Source organism: Calliopsis andreniformis, unplaced genomic scaffold (genome assembly GCF_051401765.1).
Source record: "Calliopsis andreniformis isolate RMS-2024a unplaced genomic scaffold, iyCalAndr_principal scaffold0026, whole genome shotgun sequence".
In the NCBI taxonomy this organism is placed as follows: domain Eukaryota; kingdom Metazoa; phylum Arthropoda; class Insecta; order Hymenoptera; family Andrenidae; genus Calliopsis; species Calliopsis andreniformis.
The window spans coordinates 4658676-4675889 of record NW_027480435.1 but is presented as its reverse complement, the minus strand read 5'-3'; positions in this window follow the sequence as shown (position 1 = coordinate 4675889).

The window sequence follows — 17214 nt, the reverse complement described above, 5'->3', positions numbered from 1 at the left end:
CACCAGATCGAAATGTTAGGGCCTAAGAAGACAACGCCCGAAGCATAAAATACGATATAAATACAACAGCATTTCCATCGTATTAAATGAATAATTGCAAACAGTGTGAAAGTAGTGGTCATTTCTACGTTCCGGGCAACCTAGGCTACACTGTATGGCGTTCTTCCACCACATCGAATAGCTACGGCCTAAGAAGTCCACGCCAGAAGCATAAAATACAATATAAATACAACAGTTTTTCCATCGTATAAAACGAGTAATTGCAACCAGTATGAAACTTATGGTCATTTCTACTTTCCGAGCAACCTAGGCTTCACCCTAGGGCGTCGTTCCACCAGATCGAATAGTTAGGGCCTAAGAAGTGAACGCCAGAAGCATAAAATGCAATAAAGATACAACAGTTTTTCCATCGTATAGCAGGAATAACTTGCAACCAGTGTGATAGTACTGGTCATTTCTACGTTCCGGGCAACCTAGGTTTCACTCTACGGCGTTGTTCCACCAGATCGAATAGTTAGGGCCTTAGAAGTCAACGCCCGAAGCATAAAATACAAAATAAATAAAACAGTTTTTCCATCGAATAAAACGAATAATTGCTACCAGTGTGAAATGAATGGTCATTTCTACGTTCCAGGCAACCTAGGCTTCACGCTAGGGCGGTGCTCCACCAGATCAAATAGTTAGGGCCTAAGAAGTCAACGCCAGGAGCATAAAATACAACATAAATACAACAGACTTTCCATCGTATATAATGTATATTTGCAAACAGTGTGAAAGTAATGGTCATTTCTACGTACCGGGCAACCTAGGCTCCACTCTAGGGCGTTGCTCCACCAAATCGAATAGCTAGGGCCTTAGAAGTCAATGCCAGAAGCATAAAATACAATAAAGATGCAAAAGTTTTTCCATCGTATAACAGGAATAACTGCAAACAGTATGAAAGTACTGGTCATTTCTACGTTCCGGGTAACCTAGGTTTCACTCTAGGGCGTTGCACCACCAGATCGAATAGCTAGGGAATTAGAATTCAACGCCATAAGAATAAAATACAATATAAGTCCAACAGTTTTTCCATCGTATAAAATGAATAATTGCAACCAGTGTGAAAGTTATGGTCATTTCTACATTTCGAGCAACCTAGGCTTCACTCTAGTGCGTTGCTCCACCTGATCGAATAGTTAGGGCCTTAGAAGTCAACGCCAGAAGCATAAAATACAATAAAAATGCAACAGTTTTTCCATCGTATAACAGGAATAACTGCAAACAGTGTGAAAGTACTGGTCATTTCTACGTTCCGGGTAACCTAGGTTTCACTCTAGGGCGTGGCTCCACCAGATCGAATAGCTAGGGACTTAGAATTCAACGCCATAAGAATAAAATGCAATATAAATATAACAGTTTTTCCATCGTATAAAACGAATATTAGCAACCAGAGTGGAAGTTATGGTCATTTCAACGTTCCGGGCAGTCTGGGCTTCACACTAGGGCGTTGCTCGTCCAGATCAATCAGTTAGGGCCTTAGAAGTCAACGCCCGAAGCATAAAATGCAAAATAAATAGAACGGTTTTTCCATTGTATAAAACGAATAATTGCTACCAGTGTAAAAGTTATGGTCATTTCTACGTTCCGGACAACCTAGGCTTCAGCCTAGGGCGTTCCTCCACCAGATCGAATAGTTAGGGCCTAAGAAGTCAACGCCCGAAGCATAAAATACAAAATAAATAAAACAGTTTTTCCATCGTATAAAACGAATAATTGCTACCAGTGTGAAATTTATGGTCATTTCTACGTTCCGGGCAACCTAGGCTTCACCCAATGGCGTTGCTCCAGCAGATTGAATAGTTAGGTCCTTAGAAGTCAATGCCCGAAGCATAAAATGCAATAAATATACAACAGCATTGCCATCGTATAAAATGAATAATTGCAAACAGTGTGAAAGATATGGACATTTCTACGTTGCGGGCAACCTAGGCTTCACTCTATGGGGTTCATCCACCACATCGAATAGCTACGGCCTCAGAAGTCAACGCGTGAAGCATAAAATACAATAAAAATACAACAGTCTTTCCATCCTATAACAGGAATAATTGCAACCCGTGTGAAAGTGATGGTCATTTCTACGTTCCAGGCAACCTAGGCTTCACTCTAGGGCGTTGTTCCACCAGATCGAATAGTTAGGGCCTAAGAAGTCAACGCCAGAAGCATAAAATGCAATATAAATATAACAGCTTTTCCATCGTATAAAACGAATAATTGAACCAGTATGATAGTTATGGTCATTTCTACTTTCCGGGCAACCTTGGCTTCACTCTAGGGCGTTGCTCCACCGCATATAATTGTTACGGACTTAGAAGCCAAAGCCAGAAGCATAAAATACAATAAGAAATGCAACAGCTTTTTCATCGAGTAACAGGAATAATTGCAACAAGCGTGAAGGTAATGGTCATTTCTACGTTCCGGGCAACCTAGGCGTCACTCTAGGGCGTTGCTCCACCACAGCCAATAGCTACGGCCTTAGAAGTAAACGCCAGAAGCATGAAATACTATATAGATACAACAGCTTTTCCATCGTATAACAGGAATAATTGCAACCAGTGTGAAAGTGATGGTCATTTCTATGTTCCCGGCAACCTAGGCTTCACTCTAGGGCGTTGCTCCACCAGATCGAATGATTAGGGCCTTAGAGGTCAACACCAGACGCATAAAATACAGTATAAATGTAACAGTTCTTCCATTGTAGAAAACGATTAATTGCTACCAGTGTGAAAGTTATGGTCATTTCTACGTTCCGGGCAACCTAGGCTTCACCATAGGGCGTTGTTCCACCAGATGGAATAGTTACGGCCTAAGAAGTCAACGCCAGAAGCATAAAATACGATATAAACACAACAGCTTTTCCATCGTATAAAACGTATAATTGCAACCAATGTGAAAGTAATGATCATTTCTACGTCCAGGGCAACCTAGGCTTCACTCTAGGGCGTTGCTCCACCAGATCGAATAGTTAGGGCCTAAGAAGTCTACGCCAGAAGCATCAAATACAAAATAAGTACAACAGTTTTTCCATTGTATAAAACGAATAATTGCAACCAGTGTAAAAGTAATGTTCATTTCTACGTCCAGGGCAATCTAGGCTTCACTCTAGGGCGTTGTTCCGTCGGATGGTATAGTTAAGGCCTAAGAAGTCAACGCCAGAAGCATAAAATACGATATAAACACAACAGCTTTTCCATCGTATAACAGGAATTATTGCAACCAGTGTGAAAGCGGTGGTCATTTCCACGTTCCGGGCAACCTAGGCTTCACTCTAGGGCGTTGCTCCACCAGATCGAAAAGTTAGGGCCTTAGAAGTCAATACCAGAAGTATAAAATACAATACAAATATAACAGTTCTTCCATCGTATAAAACGAATAATTGCTATCAGTGTGAAAGATATGGTCATTTCTACGTTCCGGGCAACCTAGGCTTCACCCTAGGGCGTTGTTCCACCAGATGGAATAGTTTGGGCCTAAGAAGTCAACGCCAGAAGCATAAAATACGATATAAATACAACAGCTTTTCCATCGTATTAAACGTATAATTGCAACCAATGTGAAAGTAATGACCATTTCAGCGTTTCGGGCATCCTAGACTTAACTCTGAGGCGTTGCTCCACCACATCGAAGGGTTAGGGCCTTAGAAGTGAACGCCAGAACCATAAAATACAATACAAATACAACAGTTTTTCCATCGTATAAAACGAATAATAGCAACCAGTATGAAAGTTATGGACATTTCTACTTTCCGGGCAACCTGGGCTTCACCCTAGGTCGTTGCTCCAACAAATCTAATAGTTAGGGCCTTAGAAGTCAACGCCCGAAACATAAAATGCAATAAAAATACAACACTTTTTCCGTCATATAACAGGAATAATGCAACCAGTTTGAAAGTGATGGTCATTTCTATGTTCCGGGCACCCTAGGCTTCACTTCAGGGCGTTGGTCCACCAGAGCGAATAGTTAGTGCCTTAGAATTCAACGCCAGAAGCATAAAATACAATATAAATACAACAGTTCTTCCATCGTATAAAACGAATAATTGCTACCAGTGTGAAAGTTATGGTCATTTCTACGTTCCAGGCAACCTAGGCTTCACCATAGGGCGTTGTTCCACCAGATGGAATAGTTACGGCCTAAGAAGTCAACGCCAGAAGCATAAAATACGATATAAACACAACAGCTTTTCCATCGTATAAAACGTATAATTGCAACCAATGTGAAAGTAATGATCATTTCTACGTCCAGGGCAACCTAGGCTTCACTCTAGGACGTTGCTCCACCAGATCGAATAGTTAGGGCCTAAGAAGTCAACGCCAGAAGCATAAAATACGATATAAACACAACAGCTTTTCCATCGTATTAAACGTATAATTGCAACCAATGTGAAAGTTATGGACATTTCTACTTTCCGGGCAACCTGGGCTTCACCCTAGGTCGTTGCTCCAACAAATCTAATAGTTAGGGCCTTAGAAGTCAACGCCCGAAACATAAAATGCAATAAAAATACAACACTTTTTCCGTCATATAACAGGAATAAAGCAACCAGTTTGAAAGTGATGGTCATTTCTATGTTCCGGGCACCCTAGGCTTCACTTCAGGGCGTTGGTCCACCAGAGCGAATAGTTAGTGCCTTAGAATTCAACGCCAGAAGCATAAAATACAATATAAATACAACAGTTCTTCCATCGTATAAAACGAATAATTGCTACCAGTGTGAAAGTGATGGTCATTTCTACGTTCCGGGCAACCTAGGCTTCACCCTAGGGCGTTGTTCCACCAGATGGAATAGTTAGGGCCTAAGAAGTCAACGCCAGAAGCATAAAATACGATATAAATACAACAGCTTTTCCATCGTATAAAACGTATAATTGCAGCGAATGTGAAAGTAATGATCATTTCGGCGTTTCGGGCATCCTAAACTTAATTCTGAGGCGTTGCTCCACCAGATCGAAGAGTTAGGGCCTTAGAAGTGAACGCCAGAAGCATAAAATACAATACAAATACAACAGTTTTTCCATCGTATAAAACGAATAATAGCAACCAGTGTGAAAGTAATGGTCATTTCTACGTTCCGGCCTACATAGGCTTCACTCTTGGACGTTGCCCCACCAGATCGAATAGCTACGGCCTTAGAAGTCAACGCCTGAAGCATAAAACGCAATAAGAAGTGCAACAGCTTTTTCATCGAGTAACAGGAATAATTGCAACAAGCGTGAAGGTAATGGTCATTTCTACGTACCGGGCAACCTAGGCTTCACTCTAGGGCGTTGCTACACCAGATCGAATAGTAAGGGGCTTAGAAGTCAACGTCAGAAGCATAAAATACAATAAAGATGCAACAGCCTTTCCATCGTATAAAATGAATAATTGCAAACAGTGTGAAAGTAATGGTCATTTCTACGTTCCGGGCAACCTAGGCGTCACTCTAGGGCGTTGCTCCACCACATCCAATAGCTACGGCCTTAGAAGTCAACGCCAGAAGCATAAAATACAATATAAATACGACAGTTTTTCCATTATATAAAACGAATAATTGCAACCAGTGTGAAAGTGATGGTCATTTCTACGTTCCGGGCAACCTAGGCTTCACCCTTGGGCGTTGCTCCAACAGATTGAATAGTTAGGGCCTTAGAAGTCAACGCCGGAAGCATAAAATGCAATAAAAATACAACAGTTTTTCCGTCGTATAAAAGGATTAATTGCAACCAGTTTGAAAGTGATGGGAATTTCTACGTTCCGGGCAACCTAGGCTTCACTCTAGGGCGTTGCTCCACCAGATCGGATAGTTAGGGTCTTAGAAGTCAACGCCAGAATCATAAAATACAATAAAGATGCAACAGCTTTTCCACCGTATTAAACGAATAATTTAAACCAGCGTGAATGTTATGGTCATTTCTACATTCCGAGCAACCTAGGCTTCACTCTAGGGCGTTGATCCAGCAGATTGAATAGTAAGGGCCTTAGCAGTCAACGCCCGAAGCATAAAATACAATATAAATACAACAGCTTTTCCATCGTATAAAACGTATAATTGCAGCGAATGTGAAAGTAATGATCATTTCGGCGTTTCGGGCATCCTAGACTTAACTCTGAGGCGTTGCTCCACCACATCGAAGGGTTAGGGCCTTAGAAGTGAACGCCAGAACCATAAAATACAATACAAATACAACAGTTTTTCCATCGTATAAAACGAATAATAGCAACCAGTATGAAAGTTATGGACATTTCTACTTTCCGGGCAACCTGGGCTTCACCCTAGGTCGTTGCTCCAACAAATCTAATAGTTAGGGCCTTAGAAGTCAACGCCCGAAACATAAAATGCAATAAAAATACAACACTTTTTCCGTCATATAACAGGAATAAAGCAACCAGTTTGAAAGTGATGGTCATTTCTATGTTCCGGGCACCCTAGGCTTCACTTCAGGGCGTTGGTCCACCAGAGCGAATAGTTAGTGCCTTAGAATTCAACGCCAGAAGCATAAAATACAATATAAATACAACAGTTCTTCCATCGTATAAAACGAATAATTGCTACCAGTGTGAAAGTGATGGTCATTTCTACGTTCCGGGCAACCTAGGCTTCACCCTAGGGCGTTGTTCCACCAGATGGAATAGTTTGGGCCTAAGAAGTCAACGCCAGAAGCATAAAATACGATATAAATACAACAGCTTTTCCATCGTATTAAACGTATAATTGCAACCAATGTGAAAGTAATGACCATTTCAGCGTTTCGGGCATCCTAGACTTAACTCTGAGGCGTTGCTCCACCACATCGAAGGGTTAGGGCCTTAGAAGTGAACGCCAGAACCATAAAATACAATACAAATACAACAGTTTTTCCATCGTATAAAACGAATAATAGCAACCAGTATGAAAGTTATGGACATTTCTACTTTCCGGGCAACCTGGGCTTCACCCTAGGTCGTTGCTCCAACAAATCTAATAGTTAGGGCCTTAGAAGTCAACGCCCGAAACATAAAATGCAATAAAAATACAACACTTTTTCCGTCATATAACAGGAATAAAGCAACCAGTTTGAAAGTGATGGTCATTTCTATGTTCCGGGCACCCTAGGCTTCACTTCAGGGCGTTGGTCCACCAGAGCGAATAGTTAGTGCCTTAGAATTCAACGCCAGAAGCATAAAATACAATATAAATACAACAGTTCTTCCATCGTATAAAACGAATAATTGCTACCAGTGTGAAAGTGATGGTCATTTCTACGTTCCGGGCAACCTAGGCTTCACCCTAGGGCGTTGTTCCACCAGATGGAATAGTTAGGGCCTAAGAAGTCAACGCCAGAAGCATAAAATACGATATAAATACAACAGCTTTTCCATCGTATAAAACGTATAATTGCAGCGAATGTGAAAGTAATGATCATTTCGGCGTTTCGGGCATCCTAAACTTAATTCTGAGGTGTTGCTCCACCAGATCGAAGAGTTAGGGCCTTAGAAGTGAACGCCAGAAGCATAAAATACAATACAAATACAACAGTTTTTCCATCGTATAAAACGAATAATAGCAACCAGTGTGAAAGTAATGGTCATTTCTACGTTCCGGCCTACATAGGCTTCACTCTTGGACGTTGCCCCACCAGATCGAATGGCTAGGACCTTAGAAGTCGAAGCCAGAAGCAGAAAATTCAAAATAAATAGAACAGTTTTTCCATTGTATGAAACGAATAATTGCTGCCAGTGTAAAAGTTATGGCCATTTCTACGTTCCTGGCAACCTAGGCTTCACCCAAGGGCGTTGTTCCACCAGATGGAATAGTTAGGGCCTAAGAAGCCAACGCCAGAAGCACTAAATACGATATAAATACAACAGCTTTTCCATCGTATAAAACGAATAATTGCAAACAGTGTGAAAGTAATGGCCATTTCTACGTTCCGGCCAACCTAGGCTTCACTCTAGGGCGTTGCTCCGCCACATCGAATAGCTACGGCCTTAGAAGTCAACGCCTGAAGCATAAAACGCAATAAGAAGTGCAACAGCTTTTTCATCGAGTAACAGGAATAATTGCAACAAGCGTGAAGGTAATGGTCATTTCTACGTACCGGGCAACCTAGGCTTCACTCTAGGGCGTTGCTACACCAGATCGAATAGTAAGGGGCTTAGAAGTCAACGTCAGAAGCATAAAATACAATAAAGATGCAACAGCCTTTCCATCGTATAAAATGAATAATTGCAAACAGTGTGAAAGTAATGGTCATTTCTACGTTCCGGGCAACCTAGGCGTCACTCTAGGGCGTTGCTCCACCACATCCAATAGCTACGGCCTTAGAAGTCAACGCCAGAAGCATAAAATACAATATAAATACGACAGTTTTTCCATTATATAAAACGAATAATTGCAACCAGTGTGAAAGTGATGGTCATTTCTACGTTCCGGGCAACCTAGGCTTCACCCTTGGGCGTTGCTCCAACAGATTGAATAGTTAGGGCCTTAGAAGTCAACGCCGGAAGCATAAAATGCAATAAAAATACAACAGTTTTTCCGTCGTATAAAAGGATTAATTGCAACCAGTTTGAAAGTGATGGGAATTTCTACGTTCCGGGCAACCTAGGCTTCACTCTAGGGCGTTGCTCCACCAGATCGGATAGTTAGGGTCTTAGAAGTCAACGCCAGAATCATAAAATACAATAAAGATGCAACAGCTTTTCCACCGTATTAAACGAATAATTTAAACCAGCGTGAATGTTATGGTCATTTCTACATTCCGAGCAACCTAGGCTTCACTCTAGGGCGTTGATCCAGCAGATTGAATAGTTAGGGCCTTAGCAGTCAACGCCCGAAGCATAAAATACAATATAAATACAACAGCTTTTCCATCGTATAAAACGTATAATTGCAGCGAATGTGAAAGTAATGATCATTTCGGCGTTTCGGGCATCCTAGACTTAACTCTGAGGCGTTGCTCCACCACATCGAAGGGTTAGGGCCTTAGAAGTGAACGCCAGAACCATAAAATACAATACAAATACAACAGTTTTTCCATCGTATAAAACGAATAATAGCAACCAGTATGAAAGTTATGGACATTTCTACTTTCCGGGCAACCTGGGCTTCACCCTAGGTCGTTGCTCCAACAAATCTAATAGTTAGGGCCTTAGAAGTCAACGCCCGAAACATAAAATGCAATAAAAATACAACACTTTTTCCGTCATATAACAGGAATAAAGCAACCAGTTTGAAAGTGATGGTCATTTCTATGTTCCGGGCACCCTAGGCTTCACTTCAGGGCGTTGGTCCACCAGAGCGAATAGTTAGTGCCTTAGAATTCAACGCCAGAAGCATAAAATACAATATAAATACAACAGTTCTTCCATCGTATAAAACGAATAATTGCTACCAGTGTGAAAGTGATGGTCATTTCTACGTTCCGGGCAACCTAGGCTTCACCCTAGGGCGTTGTTCCACCAGATGGAATAGTTAGGGCCTAAGAAGTCAACGCCAGAAGCATAAAATACGATATAAATACAACAGCTTTTCCATCGTATAAAACGTATAATTGCAGCGAATGTGAAAGTAATGATCATTTCGGCGTTTCGGGCATCCTAAACTTAATTCTGAGGCGTTGCTCCACCAGATCGAAGAGTTAGGGCCTTAGAAGTGAACGCCAGAAGCATAAAATACAATACAAATACAACAGTTTTTCCATCGTATAAAACGAATAATAGCAACCAGTGTGAAAGTAATGGTCATTTCTACGTTCCGGCCTACATAGGCTTCACTCTTGGACGTTGCCCCACCAGATCGAAAAGCTAGGACCTTAGAAGTCGAAGCCAGAAGCAGAAAATTCAAAATAAATAGAACAGTTTTTGCATTGTATGAAACGAATAATTGCTACCAGTGTAAAAGTTATGGCCATTTCTACGTTCCTGGCAACCTAGGCTTCACCCAAGGGCGTTGTTCCACCAGATGGAATAGTTAGGGCCTAAGAAGCCAACGCCAGAAGCACTAAATACGATATAAATACAACAGCTTTTCCATCGTATAAAACGAATAATTGCTACCAGTGTGAAAGTAATGGCCATTTCTACGTTCCGGCCAACCTAGGCTTCACTCTAGGGCGTTGCTCCGCCACATCGAATAGCTACGGCCTTAGAAGTCAACGCCTGAAGCATAAAACGCAATAAGAAGTGCAACAGCTTTTTTATCGAGTAACAGGAATAATTGCAACAAGCGTGAAGGTAATGGTCATTTCTACGTACCGGGCAACCTAGGCTTCACTCTAGGGCGTTGCTACACCAGATCGAATAGTAAGGGGCTTAGAAGTCAACGTCAGAAGCATAAAATACAATAAAGATGCAACAGCCTTTCCATCGTATAAAATGAATAATTGCAAACAGTGTGAAAGTAATGGTCATTTCTACGGTCCGGGCAACCTAGGCGTCACTCTAGGGCGTTGCTCCACCACATCCAATAGCTACGGCCTTAGAAGTCAACGCCAGAAGCATAAAATACAATATAAATACGACAGTTTTTCCATTATATAAAACGAATAATTGCACCCAGTGTGAAAGTTATGGTCATTTCCACGTTCCGGACAACCTAGGGTTCACCCTAGGGCGTTGTTCCACCAGATGGAATAGTTAGGGCCTAAGAAGTCAACGCCAGAAGCATGAAATACTATATAGATACAACAGCTTTTCCATCGTATAACAGGAATAATTGCAACCAGTGTGAAAGTGATGGTCATTTCTATGTTCCCGGCAACCTAGGCTTCACTCTAGGGCGTTGCTCCACCAGATCGAATGATTAGGGCCTTAGAGGTCAACACCAGACGCATAAAATACAGTATAAATGTAACAGTTCTTCCATTGTAGAAAACGATTAATTGCTACCAGTGTGAAAGTTATGGTCATTTCTACGTTCCGGGCAACCTAGGCTTCACCATAGGGCGTTGTTCCACCAGATGGAATAGTTACGGCCTAAGAAGTCAACGCCAGAAGCATAAAATACGATATAAACACAACAGCTTTTCCATCGTATAAAACGTATAATTGCAACCAATGTGAAAGTAATGATCATTTCTACGTCCAGGGCAACCTAGGCTTCACTCTAGGGCGTTGTTCCACCAGATCGAATAGCTAGGGACTTAGACGTCAGCGCCAGAAGCATAAAATATAATAAAAATACAACAGTTGTTCCATCGTATAACAGGAATAATTGCCACCAGTGTGAAAGTAATGGGCATTTCTACGTTCCGTGCAACCTAGGCTTCACTTTAGGGCGTTGCTCCACCAGACCAAATAGTTAGGGCCCAAGAAGTCAACGCCAGAAGCATAAAATGCAACATAAATATAACAGATTTTCCATCGTATATAATGTATATTTGCAAACAGTGTGAAAGTAATGGACATTTCTACGTACCGGGCGACCTAGGCCCCACTCTAGGGCGTTGCTCCACCAAATCGAATAGCCAGGGCCTTAGAAGTCAACGCCAGAAGCATAAAATACGATATAAATACCACAGCTTTTCCATCGTATAAAAGGAATAATTGCAAACAGTGTGAAAGTAATGGTCATTTCTACGTTCCGGGCAACCTCGACTTCACTCTACGGCGTTGATCCACCAGATCGAATAGTTACGGCCTTAGAAGTCATCGCCAGAAGCATAAAGTACAATATAAATACCACAGCTTTTCCATCGTATATAATGTATATTTGCAAACAGTGTGATCGTAATGGTCAGTGCTACGTTCCGGGCAACCTAGGCTTCACTCTAGGGCGTTGTTCCACCAGATCGGATAGTTAGGGCCTAAGAAGTCAACGCCAGAAGAATAAAATACAATATAAGTACAACAGCTTTTCCATCGAATAAAATGAATAATTGCAAACATTGTGAAAGTACTGGTCATTTCTACGTTCCGGGTAACCTAGGTTTAACTCTAGGGCGTTGCTCCACCACATCGAACAGCTACGGCCTTAGAATTCAACGTCAGAAACATAAAATACAATATAAATACAACAGTTTTTCCATCGTATAAAACGAATAATTGATCCAGTATGATAGTTATGGTCATTTCTACTTTCCGGGCAACCTTGGCTTCACTCTAGGGCGTTGCTCCACCGCATCTAATTGTTACGGACTTAGAAGCCAAAGCCAGAAGCATAAAATACAATAAGAAATGCAACAGCTTTTTCATCGAGTAACAGGAATAATTGCAACAAGCGTGAAGGTAATGGTCATTTCTACGTTCCGGGCAACCTAGGCGTCACTCTAGGGCGTTGCTCCACCACAGCCAATAGCTACGGCCTTAGAAGTAAACGCCAGTAGCATAAAATACAATATAAATACGACAGTTCTTCCATTGTATAAAACGAATAATTGCAACCAGTGTGAAAGTTATGGTCATTTCTACGTTCCGGACAACCTAGGGTTCACCCTAGGGCGTTGTTCCACCAGATGGAATAGTTAGGGCCTAAGAAGTCAACGCCAGAAGCATAAAATACGATATAGATACAACAGCTTTTCCATCGTATAAAACGAATAATTGCAAACAGTGTGAAAGTAATGGCCATTTCTACGTTCCGGCCAACCTAGGCTTCACTCTAGGGCGTTGCTCCGCCACATCGAATAGCTACGGCCTATGAAGTCAACGCCTGAAGCATAAAACGCAATAAGAAGTGCAACAGCTTTTTCATCGAGTAACAGGAATAATTGCAACAAGCGTGAAGGTAATGGTCATTTCTACGTACCGGGCAACCTAGGCTTCACTCTAGGGCGTTGCTACACCAGATCGAATAGTAAGGGGCTTAGAAGTCAACGTCAGAAGCATAAAATACAATAAAGATGCAACAGCCTTTCCATCGTATAAAATGAATAATTGCAAACAGTGTGAAAGTAATGGTCATTTCTACGTTCCGGGCAACCTAGGCGTCACTCTAGGGCGTTGCTCCACCACATCCAATAGCTACGGCCTTAGAAGTCAACGCCAGAAGCATAAAATACAATATAAATACGACAGTTTTTCCATTATATAAAACGAATAATTGCAACCAGTGTGAAAGTTATGGTCATTTCCACGTTCCGGACAACCTAGGGTTCACCCTAGGGCGTTGTTCCACCAGATGGAATAGTTAGGGCCTAAGAAGTCAACGCCAGAAGCATGAAATACTATATAGATACAACAGCTTTTCCATCGTATAACAGGAATAATTGCAACCAGTGTGAAAGTGATGGTCATTTCTATGTTCCCGGCAACCTAGGCTTCACTCTAGGGCGTTGCTCCACCAGATCGAATGATTAGGGCCTTAGAGGTCAACACCAGACGCATAAAATACAGTATAAATGTAACAGTTCTTCCATTGTAGAAAACGATTAATTGCTACCAGTGTGAAAGTTATGGTCATTTCTACGTTCCGGGCAACCTAGGCTTCACCATAGGGCGTTGTTCCACCAGATGGAATAGTTACGGCCTAAGAAGTCAACGCCAGAAGCATAAAATACGATATAAACACAACAGCTTTTCCATCGTATAAAACGTATAATTGCAACCAATGTGAAAGTAATGATCATTTCTACGTCCAGGGCAACCTAGGCTTCACTCTAGGGCGTTGCTCCACCAGATCGAATAGTTAGGGCCTAAGAAGTCTACGCCAGAAGCATCAAATACAAAATAAGTACAACAGTTTTTCCATTGTATAAAACGAATAATTGCAACCAGTGTAAAAGTAATGTTCATTTCTACGTCCAGGGCAACCTAGGCTTCACTCTAGGGCGTTGTTCCATCGGATGGTATAGTTAAGGCCTAAGAAGTCAACGCCAGAAGCATAAAATACGATATAAACACAACAGCTTTTCCATCGTATAACAGGAATTATTGCAACCAGTGTGAAAGCGGTGGTCATTTCCACGTTCCGGGCAACCTAGGCTTCACTCTAGGGCGTTGCTCCACCAGATCGAAAAGTTAGGGCCTTAGAAGTCAATACCAGAAGTATAAAATACAATACAAATATAACAGTTCTTCCATCGTATAAAACGAATAATTGCTATCAGTGTGAAAGATATGGTCATTTCTACGTTCCGGGCAACCTAGGCTTCACCCTAGGGCGTTGTTCCACCAGATGGAATAGTTTGGGCCTAAGAAGTCAACGCCAGAAGCATAAAATACGATATAAATACAACAGCTTTTCCATCGTATTAAACGTATAATTGCAACCAATGTGAAAGTAATGACCATTTCAGCGTTTCGGGCATCCTAGACTTAACTCTGAGGCGTTGCTCCACCACATCGAAGGGTTAGGGCCTTAGAAGTGAACGCCAGAACCATAAAATACAATACAAATACAACAGTTTTTCCATCGTATAAAACGAATAATAGCAACCAGTATGAAAGTTATGGACATTTCTACTTTCCGGGCAACCTGGGCTTCACCCTAGGTCGTTGCTCCAACAAATCTAATAGTTAGGGCCTTAGAAGTCAACGCCCGAAACATAAAATGCAATAAAAATACAACACTTTTTCCGTCATATAACAGGAATAAAGCAACCAGTTTGAAAGTGATGGTCATTTCTATGTTCCGGGCACCCTAGGCTTCACTTCAGGGCATTGGTCCACCAGAGCGAATAGTTAGTGCCTTAGAATTCAACGCCAGAAGCATAAAATATAATATAAATACAACAGTTCTTCCATCGTATAAAACGAATAATTGCTACCAGTGTGAAAGTGATGGTCATTTCTACGTTCCGGGCAACCTAGGCTTCACCCTAGGGCGTTGTTCCACCAGATGGAATAGTTAGGGCCTAAGAAGTCAACGCCAGAAGCATAAAATACGATATAAATACAACAGCTTTTCCATCGTATAAAACGTATAATTGCAGCGAATGTGAAAGTAATGATCATTTCGGCGTTTCGGGCATCCTAAACTTAATTCTGAGGCGTTGCTCCACCAGATCGAAGAGTTAGGGCCTTAGAAGTGAACGCCAGAAGCATAAAATACAATACAAATACAACAGTTTTTCCATCGTATAAAACGAATAATAGCAACCAGTGTGAAAGTAATGGTCATTTCTACGTTCCGGCCTACATAGGCTTCACTCTTGGACGTTGCCCCACCAGATCGAATAGCTAGGACCTTAGAAGTCGAAGCCAGAAGCAGAAAATTCAAAATAAATAGAACAGTTTTTCCATTCTATGAAACGAATAATTGCTGCCAGTGTAAAAGTTATGACCATTTCTACGTTCCTGGCAACCTAGGCTTCACCCAAGGACGTTGTTCCACCAGATGGAATAGTTAGGGCCTAAGAAGCCAACGCCAGAAGCACTAAATACGATATAAATACAACAGCTTTTCCATCGTATAAAACGAATAATTGCAAACAGTGTGAAAGTAATGGCCATTTCTACGTTCCGGCCAACCTAGGCTTCACTCTAGGGCGTTGCTCCGCCACATCGAATAGCTACGGCCTTAGAAGTCAACGCCTGAAGCATAAAACGCAATAAGAAGTGCAACAGCTTTTTCATCGAGTAACAGGAATAATTGCAACAAGCGTGAAGGTAATGGTCATTTCTACGTACCGGGCAACCTAGGCTTCACTCTAGGGCGTTGCTACACCAGATCGAATAGTAAGGGGCTTAGAAGTCAACGTCAGAAGCATAAAATACAATAAAGATGCAACAGCCTTTCCATCGTATAAAATGAATAATTGCAAACAGTGTGAAAGTAATGGTCATTTCTACGTTCCGGGCAACCTAGGCGTCACTCTAGGGCGTTGCTCCACCACATCCAATAGCTACGGCCTTAGAAGTCAACGCCAGAAGCATAAAATACAATATAAATACGACAGTTTTTCCATTATATAAAACGAATAATTGCAACCAGTGTGAAAGTGATGGTCATTTCTACGTTCCGGGCAACCTAGGCTTCACCCTTGGGCGTTGCTCCAACAGATTGAATAGTTAGGGCCTTAGAAGTCAACGCCGGAAGCATAAAATGCAATAAAAATACAACAGTTTTTCCGTCGTATAAAAGGATTAATTGCAACCAGTTTGAAAGTGATGGGAATTTCTACGTTCCGGGCAACCTAGGCTTCACTCTAGGGCGTTGCTCCACCAGATCGGATAGTTAGGGTCTTAGAAGTCAACGCCAGAATCATAAAATACAATAAAGATGCAACAGCTTTTCCACCGTATTAAACGAATAATTTAAACCAGCGTGAATGTTATGGTCATTTCTACATTCCGAGCAACCTAGGCTTCACTCTAGGGCGTTGATCCAGCAGATTGAATAGTTAGGGCCTTAGCAGTCAACGCCCGAAGCATAAAATACAATATAAATACAACAGTTTTTCCATCATATAACAGGAATAATTGCAACCAGTTTGAAAGTGTTGGTCATTTCTACGTTCCGGGCATCCTAGGCTTCACTCTAGGGCGTTGCTCCACCAGATCGAATAGTTAGGGCCTTAGAAGTCAACGCCAGAAGCATAAAATTCAATAAAGATGCAGCAGTTTTTCCATCGTATAACAGGAGTAACTGCAAACAGTGTGAAAGTACTGGTCATTTCTACGTTCCGGGTAACCTAGGCTTCACTCTAGGGCGTTGTTCCACCAGATCGAACAGTTAGGGCCTAAGAAGGCAACGCCAGAAGCATAAAATACAATATAAATATAACAGTTTTTCAATCGTATAAAGCGAATAATAGCAACCAGTGTGAAAGTTACGGTCATTTCTACGTTCCGAGCAACCTAGACTTCACCACAGGGCGTTGTTCCACCAGATCGAATAGTTAGGGCCTAAGAAGTGAACGCCAGCAGCATAAAATACAATATGAATACAACAGTTTTTCCATGATATAAAACGAATGATTGCAACCAGTATGAAAGTTATGGTCATTTCTACTTTCCGGGCAACCTAGGCTACACCCTAGGGCGTTGCTCCAACAGATTGAATAGTTAGGGCCATAGAAGTCAGTGCCCGAAGCATAAAATGCAATAAAAATACAACAGTTTTTCCGTCATATAACAGGAATAATTCCAACCAGTTTGAAAGTGATGGTCATTTCTACGTTCCGGGGAACCTCGGCTTCACTCTAGGGCGTTGCTCCGCCAGATCGAAAAGTTAGTGCATTAGAAGTCAACGCCAGAAGCATAAAATGCAATATAAATAGAACAGTTTTTCCATCGTATAAGACGAATAATTGCAACCAGTATGAAAGTTAA